General features: G+C 38.3%; 1 pseudogene; it reads right to left on the reverse strand.

Annotated features, from left to right (window-relative positions):
• Nucleotides 1-11,192: 11,192 nt before the first annotated feature.
• On the reverse strand, nt 11,193-12,073 carry LOC122732230 (annotated as a pseudogene).
• Between the last annotated feature and the right edge of the window lie 4,905 nt (nt 12,074-16,978).

A 16,978-nucleotide genomic window follows, 5' to 3' on the forward strand; every position in this document is an offset into this window, starting at 1 on the left:
GGAAGAAACCTTTATCTTTTATCCAGGTTATCTCTGCTGTGACATACCTGATAAGTGGTCATTCATTTTTTCTTTGGAGACCCTTAAGGGGTGGGGTGTCACCTTGACACAATAAATTCTACTTTTGAACACCTCTATTGGTTTGTTGCATGGGCAACAGCTTGTTTTCCATGTTGATCCGCCCAGGCTAGTGCCCTGGAGAGGACATTCCAGCTACTCCTCATGGGGTAGATAAAACACAGGACACAGCAGTTACCGGTTATAAGTCACTCAGGAGCTGCAGCTCCCATATCAGACTGCACAGCCACACTGTGGCCTGTGGCTCTTCAAGGCGCTGATCCATGGTTGTCCACGACTGGTGGAGGCCTACTACTGGTTTGTAACTTTATCCTGAAATAAAATAAATTAACCTCTTTGCAACTTCAACTCATTATTCCTGGATCTGGCCTCTAAAGTCACACAACAAATCAAATCTCTATTTCATATGATAGCATTTCAGATACTTAAACTGTACTAGACCTCCTGAATCTTCTTTTCTCTATTCTCAATGCATCCAGTCTCTTCAATCATTCCTTATGTGGTCAATCCAAGGCCCTTTACCATTCTTCCTCAGAACATTTTCCACCTCTGTATCCATTCATCTTAAACCACTGTGTCCATAACTGAATTAAATATTGCACATGAGACCTGATGAGGACAGAGTATTCTGGGACTATTATCCTTTTATTTGTAGAAGCTATGCCATTCCTAATGCAGGAGAAGAAAGGAAAGAAAGAAGGAAGGACATGAACATCTATTAAACCTCCACTATATATCAGGGATTGTGCAAAGTACATTACAAAGAAAAGGAAGAAAAGAAGAAAGAAGAAAAGGAATGAAAGAGAGAGAGAGAGAGAGAGAGAGAGAGAGAAAGAAAGAAAGGAAGGAAGGAAGGAAGGAAGGAAGGAAGGAAGGAAGGAAGGAAGGAAGGAAGGAAGGAAGGAAGGAAGGAAGGAAGGAAGGAAGAAAGAAAGAAAAAGAAAATTGGGGTAGTCTGACACATTTGTGATTCTCACAACTCTGAGATGGAGATGCTATTATTAGTCTGATTTTTACAGTGAGGCAGATAGTGGTAAAAATGACTTGTCTGGCTAACATAGTCAGCAAGCATCTTCAGTCATATTTGAATTCAGATCTTCATGAGTCCAGGCCCAGCACTCTATTCACTGAGTAACCTAGCTTCCTAGGTAAAGATTGTTTTAGCTTATTTGGAAGTCACAGCACATTGCTGATTCATTTAGGGTTTGTCATCTATCAATATCCCCAGTTCCTTCTCAGGAAAGTCATCTATCCATGGTTCTACCTCTATAGTCAAAGGGCTGATTTTTTAAAATATTCAAGTTCAAGATTTTGTATTTATCCCTGATGAATTTCAAGATCCATTTGGATCCTGACACTTTTGTCCAATGTGTGAGTTATCAACCCCAACTTGGTGTTATCTGCAAGTTTGATGAGCATACTATCCATTTCTTTATTGAAGTCATGATAAAAAGTGGTAAACAGCACAGGGCCAAGTACTCGTTTTGGGGATATTCCACTGGACACTTCCTGCTACACTGATACTAAACCTTTACCACTGGCTTTTTGAATATCGCCATTCATTTGTATTAGCTTCTATTTCACACCTCTCCATCTTAACCTCAAGAATTACATGAGATATTTTGTTAAAAGCTTTGCTAAAGGGGGCAGCTAGGTGGCACAGTGGATAAAGCACTAGCTCTAGATTCAGGAGGACCTGAGTTCAAATTCTGCCTCAGACACTTGACACTTACTATCTGTGTGACCCTGGGCAAGTCACTTAAACCTCACTGCCCTGGGGAAAAAAAAAAAGCTTTGCTAAAGCAAAAGAGAACTTTAAAAGTGGAGGGGAAAATGGGGGATGTGGCAGGAGAGGGGACCTGCCAACCTTACTCTCCTTGGAATTGTCTCAAAGAGGGAATAACTTACATACTCAGTTTGGTATAGAAATCTAACTTACCCTACAGAAAAATAAGAAGAGGAAAGGGATAAGAAAAAGGGGGCTGATAGAAGGGAGGGAGGATTGGGTGAGGTAAAAGAAGCAAACCATTATTGAGAATGGACAGGGTGAAAGGAGAGAGTCAGTAGGACAAACAGGAAGAAATAGAATGGAGGGAAATACATAGTAATCATAATTGTGAAAAAAAAATTATAGCATGTTTCTCTGAAAAAGACCTCATTTCTCAAGCATATAGATAACTGAGTCAAATTTGTAAATACAAGAGACATTTCTCAATTGAAAAATGGATAAAGGGTATGAACAGGCAATTTTCAGACAAAGCAATTAAAACTATCTAATCATATGAAAAAAATAGAAATACAAATTAAAAAAAAAACTCTGAGGTACCACCCCTATACCTATCATATTGGCTAATATGACAGAAAAGAAAATGACAAAAGTTGGAGAAAATATGGGAAAATGGAGACACTAAAGCACTGTTGTTGAAGTTTTATATTGATTCAATGATTCTGTAGAGCAATTTGAAATTATGCCCAGAAGTTTATAAAACAATACATACCCTTTAACCAAGCAATACCAGGTTACTGTATCCCAAAGAGATACTAGGTCTGTATCCCAAAGAGATAAAAACAAAAAAGGAAAGGACCTATATGCATAAAAGTATCTATAGCAGCTCTTTTATGTTGGCAAAGAATTGGAAGTTGAAGGGATGTCCATCAATTGGGAATGGCTGAACAAATTGTTGTATACAATTGCGATATAAGAAATGATCAACAGGATTCTCTCAGAAAAACCTGGAAAGCCTTATATGAACTGATGTGAAGGGAAATAAGTAGAACCAGGAGAAGATTGTACACAGTAACAGCAATACTGTAAGACGATCAACTCTGAAGGAATTAGCTATTCTCAGTGATACAATGATCTAAGACAACTCTAAAGGACTTATGATGAAAAATTCAATCCATCTTCAGGGAAAGAATTAACGGAGTATGTATGAAGATTGAAGCATACTTTTTCTTTACTTTGTTTTTTCTTGTTTTTGTGTTGTGGTCTGTGTTTCCTTTCACAACCAGGTTAACATGCAAATTAGTTTTGTGTAACTGCACATGTATAACCTAGATCAAATTGCTTGCACTCTCAGTGAGGGGGAAGGGGAGAGAGAGAATTTGGAACTCAATTTTTTTTAAAACCCTAATATTAAAATATGTTTTTATGTGTAACTGAGGGAAAATAAAATGCTATTTTTAAAAGTTTGATAAAATTAAGGTAAACTATATCTATAGTCATTTCTTCATTTACTAATTTGACATTCCTGGAAAGAAAGAAGGAAGGATGGAAGGAAGGAAAAAAAGAAAGAAGGAAGGAAAGAAGAAAAGGAAGGAAAGAAGGAAGAAAAGAAGAAAGAATAAAAGGAAGGGAGAGAGAGAGAGAGAGGGAGAGAGAGAGAGAGAGAGAAGAAAATGGGGTAGTCTGACACACTTTTTTAATGAATCCATGCTAGGTCTTTGTAATTGCTGCTTCCCTTTCTAGATATTATACAACCATCCATTTAATAATCCTTTCAAGGATTTTACTAAGAATTGAAAGCAAGCTCATTGTCCTATAGTTTGCAGATATTTCTTGTCCTTTTTGTAAAAAAATAAGGACATTTGCTCTTCTCCAGTCTTGTGGTACCTCTCTTGTCTTTAAATCTTTGAAATATCATTGACAGTGGCTCAGCAAACACATCTGTCAGCTCTTCAGAATTTGAGCATGTAGTTCTTATAGGCCAAGTGAATTCTAAGTGAATGGATTCTAGGTGACTAGAATTCAAGGAAGGCAGTGAAGTGCCCTCTTAAGAACTCTTCACTTAGCTTGTGTATCAACTTCCGATTAGTCATTTCTCTTTTGTCATTTCTATTGTTAAGAGATTCTCCTTTGCAGAGAAAACAGAAAAAAAGATATTCCCCAGTATAGTAAAGTGTTGAGCAGATGATAAGCACTTAAATATTTGTGAAATTAAATCAAGCTAGTATGAAATCAAATGATAATGGAGCAATACAAATTCATCAGCATCATCACTCCTAGAAACACAGCTGAGAAGGAATGCATTAGAGACAGAGCAGAGATCTTGAGTCCTTTAGAAAGTGCTTCAGAAGATTTTGTAATAGCTCATATTTATAAAGCATTATAAGATCTCCAAAGCACTTTACTTCTATTATCTGTTTTGAACCTCACAACAAATGTATAAAGTAGGTACTTCTCTTATTTCCATTTTACAGATGAGGAAACTAAGGATCAGAGATGTTAATTGATTTTTTCCAGGGTCACAAAGGTGGGATTTGGACACAGATTTTCCTGATTTAAAACTCAACAAGCCACCCACTATGCTAGGCTGTCTTTGCCTTTAATAAGTAGCTGTTGATTGGGTATTGACCCACTGTGTTGCTGTAGAAAACTACCTAACCTGAATTAATAAACACTTTTACTCTCAAATCTATTTTAAGAGTTTCCTCAGGTACCCCAATTGAAAATTTGGAGAATGTTGGAATTGATTTAAAATTCATTTCCACGGCCTATCAGGATTACTACCGCTCTAAAGGATAGAAATCAAGCACGATATGTAATTGGAAAGGAGACGGATAAATAATGACTGAAAATTATTGACTCATAGATCATCTAATCTTACAAGGTTAAATCTAGACATGATCTTAGAGATGATTTAATGCACCCCCACACATTTCACAGATGAGCAAATAGATCCAAAGAAAAGAAATGACTTGTATACAGTGAATCAGTGTCAGAACTGGGATTGGAATTTAAGTTTCTGGGTTCCTGACTCAGTTCTCTCTATTGTACCACATGGTCACTAGGCTGAACAAGTACCATTGCAACTCCTTTCTCATGGACCATAAAAGAATTCATGAGAGTTTCTCAGTATTAAAGAAAAATGGAGGTCAGTCATGTCTTCCCTCTTTTGAGTCTCTGAACTTTCTTTGCCATGCCACAGCACCTTCCTCACGCAGGAAGTCCCCTCTGACCCTGGACTTCTCTCACTGGAAGTATACTCTGTTCTTGGGGTTTGTTGGCTAGTTCCTCTCAGAACCTCCATTTGAAGAAGAAAACCAGGTCTGACAATGTCTTCATTCCTATCTGGGCTCCATTCTTGATTCTATCATCTCCCCACCTCCACCTGTATTGCAGGTAGGTACCCTTTTTTTCCCTCTTCCTCCTCTCCTTTCAGCTGTCTTTTATATCTAGCCTGCCCTCAACCAGTATGTAAATTCCCCAAGGGAAGAGAATGTCTTTCTATCTCCTTATAGTTGTATTTTTAGCATGTATCACAGTACCTGGAACATAATAAGCCCATTAATAAATGCTTATTGACTTGAAAGTTTACGTAGCATTTTATCAATGATAGGCAGTGTGGCATAGTAGATAGAGAGCTGCCCTCAAAGAGGTTCAAGTCCTGCCTATGTCATATATACTCTGTGACCCTAAGCAAGTCACTTTAACTTTCAGTGCCTTACGCAACTCTAAGACAACTATGGATGGCAGAGAAGGCCCTAGCCTGAATGAGCAGAGGGAGTTTCCTCTTCTAGCTCTTCTTTATATTAATGAAATGAAAGGTCCACTCCCTATCCTACCCATCCTATCTAATCAACACTGTGAGAATTCTCACCAACTATATCTTGTCTTCTCTGATGCCAGGATATCTAAAATTTCCTGGGGTTGGGTGGGGTTCTTTTTCTGGGCTCAATTCCCATCTCAAGCTTAGTTAAAAATCATCTTCACATGCTTCCTTAGCAAGTAGCAAACACAAAGAAACTAGTTATTGCTTATTATTCTCAAAGGAATTGTTTCTAATTGCACAATTTAGAATGAACTACTAATGAAACTAGGAATCGTGTGCAAAGGCCCAGAGCCAGAATGGAAAACACATAGGCAGAGTCCCCTAATGTAGCAGCACAAATGGAAAGGGTGAAGCAGAGCAGGGTGGTTTGAACCAATAAAATGGAGGGTGTGGATGATACAAAACAGGCGTCTCTGCAATCAGACTGATAGTAAATGGAATTTAGTCCACTAGAGGGAAGGAAAAACACTTCAACAACTCATTTAACCTTCTTCTTTCCCGGTTTTTGCAGTTATAAAGTGGGAAAGGAACAATCACTTCATGTACTATAAGACCATTAAATCTGACCAAACTCCGGTGAATCTCAAGGCTGTGCTTATAACTCCACAATACAAAGAATTTGCTTTCATGTGTCATAAGACACAGGCCCTGTGCTCTCTCCGTTGTGCTACCTAGCTGCCCATTCTGCCTCATCTGTAAAATGTGGTTAATATTCATAGTCCTTAGGTCCACGAATTTTGAGATAATCAAATGAGATAATGCATACAAATCCTTTCCAACCTTAAATCCTATATAAATGTCAGTAGTTTTTATTACTATCCCATGGGTTCCATGTATATGAGTTTGTCTGAGTGTGGACACTAAGGAAGAAAGGAGAGAACCCACTGAGATGAATTAGGCAACCCTTGAGAAAGGAGGTTCATTATAGAAAACAATGACAGCCCTTTATGGGCTTTTTAAAACAAACTTTCAATGAATTTGGGATGTTCAGAGTTGTCAATATCCCATCCAACAATACATTTCACAAGCCATTTACTCTTCCTCATTCTAAATGATTCTTATCTGTGCCATCCAATAAATGTTCCATCAAGGATGGATCTGACACATGGGATACTTCTATTTAGGCATTGCAGCATTCTAGGGGCAATGTGGCATAATGCATGGAGTGTTGGGGCCAAAGTCAAGAAGGTCTGTCCCTAAATGCTGCCTCAGACCCAGCTGTGAAACTATGGGCCAATCCACTTGACTGCTCCTAGACTGTTTCCTCTATGTTGTTGTTGTTGTTGTTGTTGTTCAATTGTGCCCAATTCTTTGTGACACCTTTTGGAGTTTTCTTGGCAAAGATGCTGGAGTGGTTTGCCATTTCTTTCTCTAGCTCCTTTTACAGATGAGGGAACTGAGGCAAAGAGGGTTAAGTGATTTGCCCAGGGTCACACAGCTAGGAAATGTTTATGGCCAGATTTTAACTCAGGACTTTCTGACTCCAGACCCTGAGCTCTATCCACCTAGCTGTCCATTCTGCCTCATCTGTAAAATGGGGTTAATATTCATAGCCCTTACATCTCAGATAAGCTCACATCTGTATTATTGGGATATCCTTCTCATTGGTCTCCCTGCCTCCAGTCTCTCCCCTTTCCAGTCCCTCCTCCACTCAGTTGTCAAAGTGATCTTCTTAAAGAGCTGGCCTGACCAGGTCCCCTCTCGATGACTTTCCCCAAGTTAATAAGATCCAGTGAGTGACACTTTATTTCCTACTGGATCCAATATAAAATCTGGTTAGCTTTTACAGCCCTTCATAGCTTATTCCCCTCCCACATTTTCAGTCTTCTTAAGCCTTAGTCACTTGACCATATTCTATGCTTCAATAACAATGGCGTCCTTGTTATTTCTCACATAAGACATTCCATTCCCAGCTCTGTGCATTTCCATTGACTGTCCTCCATGCCTGAAATTCTCTCACTCTTCATATCTACCTCCTGGCTTCCCCAGTTTCCCTCCAATCTCACCTTCTGCAAGGTGGGATTCTCCCTTAATGCTAGTATCTTTTCTATGATTCTACTTCCAATTTATTCCACATACATCTTTATTGTAAATAGCAAATAACTGTTCTTATGTTATCTATCCCAATGAGAAGAGGAGAGGGAATAAGCATTTTTTAAATGTCTACAATGTCTCAGGCATTGTGCTAAGCTCTTTTTGCAAATGTTATCTCATTTAATCCTCACACCACCCTCAGAGGAAACTGAGGTAAACAGGGGTTAACTGACTTGCTCAGGACTGGATAGCTCATAAAAATCTGAGGCCATATTTGAATTTCTAGGTCTCTGTAAGCACATGGGACTTTTGTATCTTTTGTCTTTATTCTTTCCCAGTACTGGATGAATGAGAGGGGAATGTCCAGGCAACCACTTGAGTCTGGGAGAGACATAATTCCCATCTAGAATTTTGATGCAGTAGTAGTGGCCATTGTAGTGGTAGTAGGTAGGGACAGAAGAAAGTTCCTTCAGATGACTGTGAAGAAAGTCACTGGAGGACAGATTGTGACAGAGATGTGCTAACTATGGACTGATCCTTGAAGTCCACTAGAGAGCTAAGCCTAAGGGGAAACTTCATGTAAATGCTATAAAGAGAGAAAATGACTTCTGGGGCCATGAGTTGAGAGGTATGCTTTTATGACAGGACTTCTTTACACACAGGTATCATTACCAGTGTACTTTGTAAGTTTGAGCCCACTCTCCTCAGGGTACTTTTGTGTGAGTCCACTTTCCTCAGGGTACTTTTATGTGCCCCTAATAAAATGGGAAGACATGTGTTTGCAACTACTAGTCTTGGTCTACCATTTTAGTAAATATCTTTTCCAAAAAGCTAATTGAGATGAACAGGTTGCTTGATAATGGAGATCCATCACTAGGGCTGAGTGACAGTGTTAAAGACTTCAGCCTCTCAGGATTACCCTTCACCCCAGAACCCCGAGAGGAGCAATAGTCAGCCAACCTCTGGGAAGAACCTGACCTACTAGAGAAAGTGAGGGGCTGCATGTATAGATCTCAGTGCATCTAGTTGCATTTAATTGGTGTCTTCCTCTGTATACTTATTCCATCATGGCTGATTGCAGTCATTCTCCCAGTGTTTGATGATCTGATGAAGTGAACTTTCTTGTTTTACTTTGATAATGAATGATATTAATAACATTCATTTAAAATATATTGACTTTTCCTCCTATTTAACATGACAAGATTCTAGTCCTTTCATTTTATTGTCAATTAAAAGAATGGGTAGTAGACAGAAGTGGGAGTGGGAATCTAGCAAATAACTTGTATTGTACTCAACAGGTACTCAATGATTATGTTGATTTGAATTTTATTTTTTCTATGGTGATGTCAGATAAAGAGTAAAAAGACAGGCACTGGCTATGACCACCCAGACTATTATGTTTTGTGAGTTTTTTCAATAAAGTTAGTGAAAAATAAATTCACGTAAGAGAATTTTTCTCTTTTTATAGTTTTTATTTTTTCCTGATTTCCTGAAGCTAAGTGGTGCAATGGTTGGAGTGCTGGAACTGGAGTTGGAATTACCTGAGTTCAAATCCAACAATTTATATATTTATTGTGTGACCTTGAGTAAGTCACTTAACCTTTCTGCCTCAATTTTCTCAATTATAAAATAGGGATAATAATAATAATAATAATAATAATAATATCTACCTTCTAGGGTTCTTGTGAGGATCAAATGAAATATGTGTAACATACTTATCATAGTGCTTGGCACATAGGAGGCACTCTCTAAATGCTAGCTATAATTATTTATCTTTGTGATAGAAATTTAAAGAAAATTAAAAGGAATTAAAAATAAAATATAAAAACCTTAAGGACAGAGACCATTTTCACTTCATCTTTATATCTAGCCCCTATCATAATAGAGGCTTAATAAATGCTTATCAAATTATTTGTTACATTGTAGTAAAAAAAAATAGCATTACTTTTAGCCAGAAGCTACATGAAACTTGCAAAGCCAACCATAGTTATAATGTGATATGTAAAACAAAGACCAAAATGGAAGTGAGGGTGGGGAGGAAGCTAGACTAAATTCCTGAGTTTAATAATACTTTTTAATTGATTTTAGTAGCTTTTTTAAAGCTTTTTTATTACTAATTTTACTTTGATGAAATTCTTAGTCACTTTTAAAATTTGACCACCAGGTTGTGCTGCTAGCCAATACCTTGATGCTATTGAACAGGAAGGACTGGAATCTAGGAGGATCCATGTTCCCTCTGGCAGTTGTATGTACCTACCTTACTAATCCTGAGGAGGGGGAGATGGGGATAGGTCTCAATAGGACAGTCCTCAGAGGTTCAGTGATATTCTATCCTCCAGTTCAACATCTCTTTGCAAGGTAGGGCATCTCCATATATAAATGGGGTGTGTATTGTCATCAGTTTACCCAACAAGAAATCATTTCTCAAGCCCACACCTCTGGCAAACACTGCCTCTTCCTTGAACGTCTTATGTTTCACTTGACTTTGACAGAATGGAGTCAAATTTCCACTGAAAGAGATAAACATTCTTAACTGTATATAATTTCCTTCATTCCAGGTAGAGTATTAAGAAGCAAATAAATTATATCCAACAATGAGAAAACAATGTATAATAAAACATCTATCCATTTGCTACTTGCTTTAGACCCAATGATTCTAGGAAATTCACAATTCAGTCCTTTAAGTGGGCAAAGGAGTGTAGACCAGGACAATAGAGTTTGATACCCAATGTTTGATTCACACATTAGGACCAGGAACTCTGGTCCCATGATCTCTTATCTCCCTTTTTTTTTTCTTTTTGGTGGGGCAATGAGGGTTAAGTGACTTACCCAGGGTCACACAGCTAGTAAGTGTCTAGTGTCTGAGGCTAGATTTGAACTCAGGTCCTCCTGAATCCAGGGCCAGTGCTTTATTCACTGGGCTACCTAGCTGTCCCTCATCTCCTTCTTAATGATGGCAATTTGGATTCAAGAAAAGACAGATGTTCCCATAGCCAAGACTTGCTTCAGTCTGGCCATGCTGTGGCAGTCAGGGATTTTTATATGCTTTTTTTCTTCAGCTAGTACTTAAATTTGAGAAAAAGGATTAATGGACCTGCCTGATATCACCATGCATGCTGCCCTGTCTCTCCTTTTTTCTCTCTCCCACAATTGGGTTATATCACCTTCTCTTTTGCTCCCCAAACAGCAACCAAACTTGGCCAGTCACTTTTCTTCTCCCACCCAAATGGTTGGGGAATAATTTTTCTTTTTTTTTCTTTTTTTTTTTTTAATTTTTAGTGAGGCAATTGGGGTTAAGTGACTTGCCCAGGGTCACACAGCTAGTAAGTGTTAAGTGTCTGAGGACAGATTTGAACTCAGGTACTCCTGACTCCAGGACCAGTGCTTTATCCACTGCGCCACCTAGCTGCCCTGGGGAATAATTTTTCAAAACATTAATTATTGTTTGGAGACCATCACATAAGGCCTCCTGTGATTATTTTTAAGCAGGTGTATTTAAGTTTATTCATTGTTTATTTTAAAAAAATCTTATATGGTTGCCACAGCAGCTTCCTGGGTCCTCTGGACAGACACCCAAGTGTGAGTCTTCACAAGATGGTCGGTGAATTCCTGATAGGGAGACTTAGTAAACAGTCTCCTTCCACAGGTCTGGGGTTAGGTAGTTATATGTTTTGGAGATGGCATCAAAGGTAGCTTTAGCAAAATTTCCCATAGTGACAGTACAGCCCCTTGCAGAAGTGTAGCAGTCATCAATTCCAGTCATCATCAGGAGCTTCTTAGGCACAGTAGCTGAGACAATTCCAGTACCTGAAGGGGTGGGGATCAGGTACACCAACACTGATCCACAGCGCCCAGTGACCTTGCAGGGCACTATGTGAGGCTTGCCAGTCTTATTCCTCCAGTAGCCATATCTCACAGGAATGATGGACAGCTTGGCCAGAATGATAGCACCACGAATAGCTGTGTCTACTTTCTTTGGAGCACTTGACACCCAAGCCAACATAGCCATTGCAGTCACCAATGGCCACAGAAGCTGTGAACCTGGTACGCTGTCCACCTCTAGTTTGTTTCTGAACAGGCATGATCTTCAGAACCTCATCCTTCAATGAAAACCCCAGGAAAAAATCTATGATCTTAGATTCCTTAATAGGAATGGAGAAAAGATAGATCTCCTCCAAAGACTTGATCTTCATGTCTTTGACTAGGTAGCCCAGCTTGGTGACAGGAACCCATTCCTTATCCTCAGCCTTTCCTCCTTGGGCCCCATGGCCTCAGCCCTGGCCTTGAACATGGCCCCAACTTCGATCTCAGCTCCCACTGCTGAAGCCACCACAGAAGCCCCCTCAGCCTCCTACTCTGGGGCCCCCAGGGCCTCCAGCTCCTCCTGCAGCACCGGTGTCATTCGACATTTGGTGTTTGTAAGAAGTAGAACCTCCTGTGATTCTTCATCACAAGTCCTGGAAGATTCTATCAATTTGGAAAGTTTCAAGTCCAATCTAAGTTATAGACTGTGTTTGCTATCTAAGGACCAATATAGTGACTCTTAAAGAGTAGGATGGCCACTGAATGATTTGATCATGGCAACTCAGAAACTATGGAAAAAATAAAATGTCCCTCAATCCTGTATGGTCTCATACTATTTCTTTAGTTAAGATGAAAATTATATATAGGAAAGGACAGAGAGGATTCCAAGAATCAAAGGATTTTAGGTCATCTATTGAAGTTAATTTAACTACAAGAGACACAAAAATCTCCACCAAAACCAAAACCAAAACCAAAACCCTCCTGAGTTCCTCTTGGAAGATCTATTCTGAAAAAGTACCCAGGCCAACCATGTATATGCCTTCATTCATTTTCCAACTCTACTCCTGACCCTCTCTACCCCTCTGTTCCCTAGGGGCATACATATCTTGCAAGATGCCTCCGTCCATGTGGACTTCTTATGAAGTTTCTCCTCCCATTGATAAGTTTCTCCCGCAACTTCCATTTTGAGGAAGTACCTGGGACATCTATGCTTATTCCCTCTTCTCTCTCAGCTTTGCTCATTACTCTCTGGGCTTCTCCTCCATATACCAGTCCAGCTACCCATCCCCACTCTCCTACACATTACTTTTTAGCTCCCTTTTCTGAATTGTCTTCTCCAGTAGAATGTAAACTCTTTGAGGGCAGGGTATGTCTACCTTTCTTTTTTCACTTAGTAGTATTTTATTTTTTCCCAATTACATGTAAAGATAGTTTTCAACATTCATTTTTGTAAGATTGTGAGTTCCATTTTTTCTCTCTTCCTCCCTTCCCTCCACCCTCCCCAAGATAGCAAGCAATCTTATATAGGTTATATAGTACAATCATGTTAAACATATTTCCACATTAGTCATGTTCTGAAAGAAAAATCAGAACAAAGGAGAAAAACACAAGAAAGAAAAACAACAACAAAAAGTGAAAATTGTATGCCTCCATCCTCATTCTTTTTTTTTTTTTTTTTTTAGTGAGGCAACTGGGGTTAAGTGATTTGCCCAGGGTCACAAAGCTAGTAAGTGTTAACTGTCTGAGGCCAGATTAGAACTCAGGTACTCCTGACTCCAGGGCTGGTGCTCTATCCACTGCACTACCTAGTGGCCCCTCCATCCTCATTCTTTTCCCTGGATGTGGATAGCATTTTCCAGCATGAGTCATTTGGAATTGGGACTACCTTTCTTTGTGCTTGTATTTATATTCTCCATACTTAGAAATGCCTGGCGTAAAGACAGTACTTAATAAAATTTTTTTGACTGACAATAATTTTCATTTCTTTAGACACTTGGTCATCTTGCCTTATAGTGATTGAGATGAAAATAAGTGATGAGACCAGCATGAAGATAATTGCAAATTATACAGAAACATCTGTAGCAGTGAATGAACTGTTAGAGAAATTTAAATAATAACTCTGTAAGATATTCTAAAACATCTATTAATATTTTGTGACTTTAAGAGCAAAGGGAAGAAAAACAAAAAAAGAGTTGGGAAATATGGATTGAGATAAAGAAAGAATCCAAAGACTCTTATACCTTTACCTTGTAACTGTACAAAGAAAGAATATTTTCTTTAAGAAGTGTTACAGGCACTGGTAATGTGAGGACTCACCAACATTACAAAACTTAAATTAATGTGAGAGTCATACTGTAATCATCTGTGTTTCATACCATCAAGTTATTAGATGAAAGGTGAAAATCAACAGTAGTTTAGGGGGCAAATATAATATTCAGGGCACAATTATAGAAGCTCTAGCCTGACTTATACAAATGAGATATTGATACTCCATAAATGGAAAATGGACAAAAGACAAAATTTCAATAGAGATCACCATAATCCAATTCATAAGGTTGAGAGATGTAAAGAAATTATCACAGTAAGGATGCCAAAATAACCTCAAAACTTCATTGGTTAGAATAACTTTAATTTTACCGCATGGAGAAAGAAACATTGCAACTCAAGACAATGCCAGTTGAGAATGTAGACTCATTTGGAAACTTTATGGAAGAGGAAGATGGAAGTTTATGATCAGTGATGCCTCATTAAATAGTCAAGAGAATCAGAAGGGAAACAAGTCTCGAGAAAGCATGGAATGAGACTCAATTAAGCCAAATCATCCTGATGGCATTTATAGAAGAAACTAGAAGGAGGAAAACCAAAAAAGAAAAAAAAATGGAACATAACTCCCAGCATTTCCCTTGTACATTATTTTCTTCAACAATTAAAAAATATCAAATGTGTACTTTTATACTGGCATCTCTGAGTTGCTATATAGGAAGTGGTGATAGTACTGATAAAAATAAAAAAGGGAAGTATGTCTGGGTCAGAAAAAGTAAACACAGAGGAAAACAGTGCTGTAGGTAAAAAGATTTTGAAAGCATTGAAGGATGGACTTTCAGGATATTTGAAAGAAGGGAACATGCTCAATAATTGTAGAAAATCACAGAAGCTATTATCATCCCCAAAAAGCAATTGAGTAGACACCTATAAGTGCCAACCCATCTATCTGCCCATTTTTCCCTCTGTATAAAATCTTTAGAGAATGATGTACAAGTTCATCTTACATCAAGTATTTATTGATAAATGTACACAAGGACTGTGAGTTAGCAGTCTTTCAGAAATGATCTCCTATAAGAATACATTTTCGTATTCAGCAACTGACTGAAGGGCAGAGAGAATAGAAGCTTCTATTTTATTTGTTGTTTGTTAATTATGTTAAAAATTTTTCCTTGGTGGAATAAAGTACAGGCTTAAGAGCCTTCCACCAACTAAAAGTCTTTCATTTATATATTATATTCATTGACAGTTCCTTAGTAGACACAACATATAAAATAATTTTCTTCAGCAATTCTCTAACAATATCACTCAACTGATTTTAGAAAAACCTGGGAAGATTTGTATCTACTTATACAAAATGAAGGGAGCAGAACCAGGAGAACACAGTAACATAAATAATTTACAGATAATCAACCATGAACGAGTTAGTAGCTCTAACCAACACAATGATCCACCACAACTCCAAATGGCTCATGATATAACATATAAACCTCCTCAAAATAGAGAATTGAAGGACTCAGAGTACAGACTAAAACACGTTTCCTTTATTTTTCTGGCTTCCCTCCCCCACCCCCCGTAGATTATGACTAATGCAGAAATATTTTACATGACTTAATATGTATAATAGACATTATATTTCTAGTCTTCTCAATAGATGACAGAGGGAATGAAGGGATGGAGATTATTTGGAACTGAAATTAAAAATAAATTAAATATATATATATATATTTAGAACATATGTATCTATATATCTATATTTATGCCAATATGTATGTATGTATATATGTATGTTTGCCAGACACTGTGCTAAAAGGCAGGCATCCAAAAAAAAAAAGGAAAATCAGCCCCTGATCTTAGCTCAGAATTCACTGAAGAAAAGAATAAGCAGGGGGCAGCTAGGTGGCATAGTGGATAGAGCACCAGCCCTGGAGTCAGGAGTACCTGAGTTCAAATCCGGCCTCAGACACTTAACACTTACTAGCTGTGTGACCTTGGGCAAGTCACTTAACCCCAATTGCCTCACTAAAAAAAAAAAAAAAGAATAAGCAAATACTATATATCAACCAGACATATACAAGACAAATTTGAGATAATCTCAGAGGGGAAGTGCTAAAATTAAGGGAGATGAGTAAAAGCTTTTTGTAGAAGGTTAGACTTTAAATTGACACCAGAAGGAAGCCAGGAGGGAGAAATAAGGAGAGAGAGAATTTGGGGCATGTGCTACAGCCAACGAAAATGCATGGAGTTGGGAGATGTATTTTATGTAAGGAATACCAAGAGGCTAGTGTCACTGGATTGCTGAGTATGTGGGGATGGGGGGGAGGTGTAAGGTATAAGAAAATGGGAGAGGTAAGAAGAGGATATGTTATGTAAGGATTTGAATGGCCAACAGGGAATTTTTTATGTGATTCCATAAAAAATAGGAAGTCACTTTTAGCTTATTGAATAGAAATTTGACATGGTCAGACTGGCTCTATTTAGAAAGATTATTTTGATAGCTCAGTAGAAGAAATACTGAAGAAAGGAGAGACTGGAGGCAGAGAGAAGTCTACTGCTATGATCCTTGGCCAGGCATCAAAGATGCCAAAGTCATCTACTGCATAGTGGGCTATCACTACTCATCTTGACTTCTGTCTTGCCATTAGACTTCCATGACTCCGGAAGAGAGATTGAGGCTGAGGACTTTGTGCAACTCTGCCTCACTGAAATCCAGTTCACATTCAAGTCAAGACATCATCTTTGATGTCATTGGTCCTCTTTGAAAATGAAAAGTGAACATCAACAATAAGGTAATAAGTACCTGAATGCTTACTGAAGATGTTCACCATTGTCATGAAGTATATTCTGTCCAGAATCCAAATGGAAGAGCTATTGATTCCCTTGATGGTAGAATAATCCCAAAGTCATCCCTGAGACACAAACACATCTTCTCTCACTTTTTTTTGAGTGTGTTCTTTGGCTGAAAATCATGGAACCTACAATTTCTGAATCAACGTATGAGTGACCCAAAGAGAACTTGGGAGAACAAGGAGGCTGCAGCATATTTTCCAATAATAACACATATGCAAGACATAGAACAAAAAGTATGCTCTAGAAAATTCACAAGCAGAAAGGGAGATAGACCAAGAATTGTCTCTAGGAAATCTTATGCCTGGGAACAAAAAAAACCCTCACTCTGTTGTATGGAAACCTGGGGAGGAGGGAAGTGGTGATGTAGAAGGGATCCACTTTCAGGAAAAATTGCATTA

The sequence above is a fragment of the Dromiciops gliroides genome, chromosome 6 (assembly GCF_019393635.1).
Source record: "Dromiciops gliroides isolate mDroGli1 chromosome 6, mDroGli1.pri, whole genome shotgun sequence".
Taxonomy (NCBI): domain Eukaryota; kingdom Metazoa; phylum Chordata; class Mammalia; order Microbiotheria; family Microbiotheriidae; genus Dromiciops; species Dromiciops gliroides.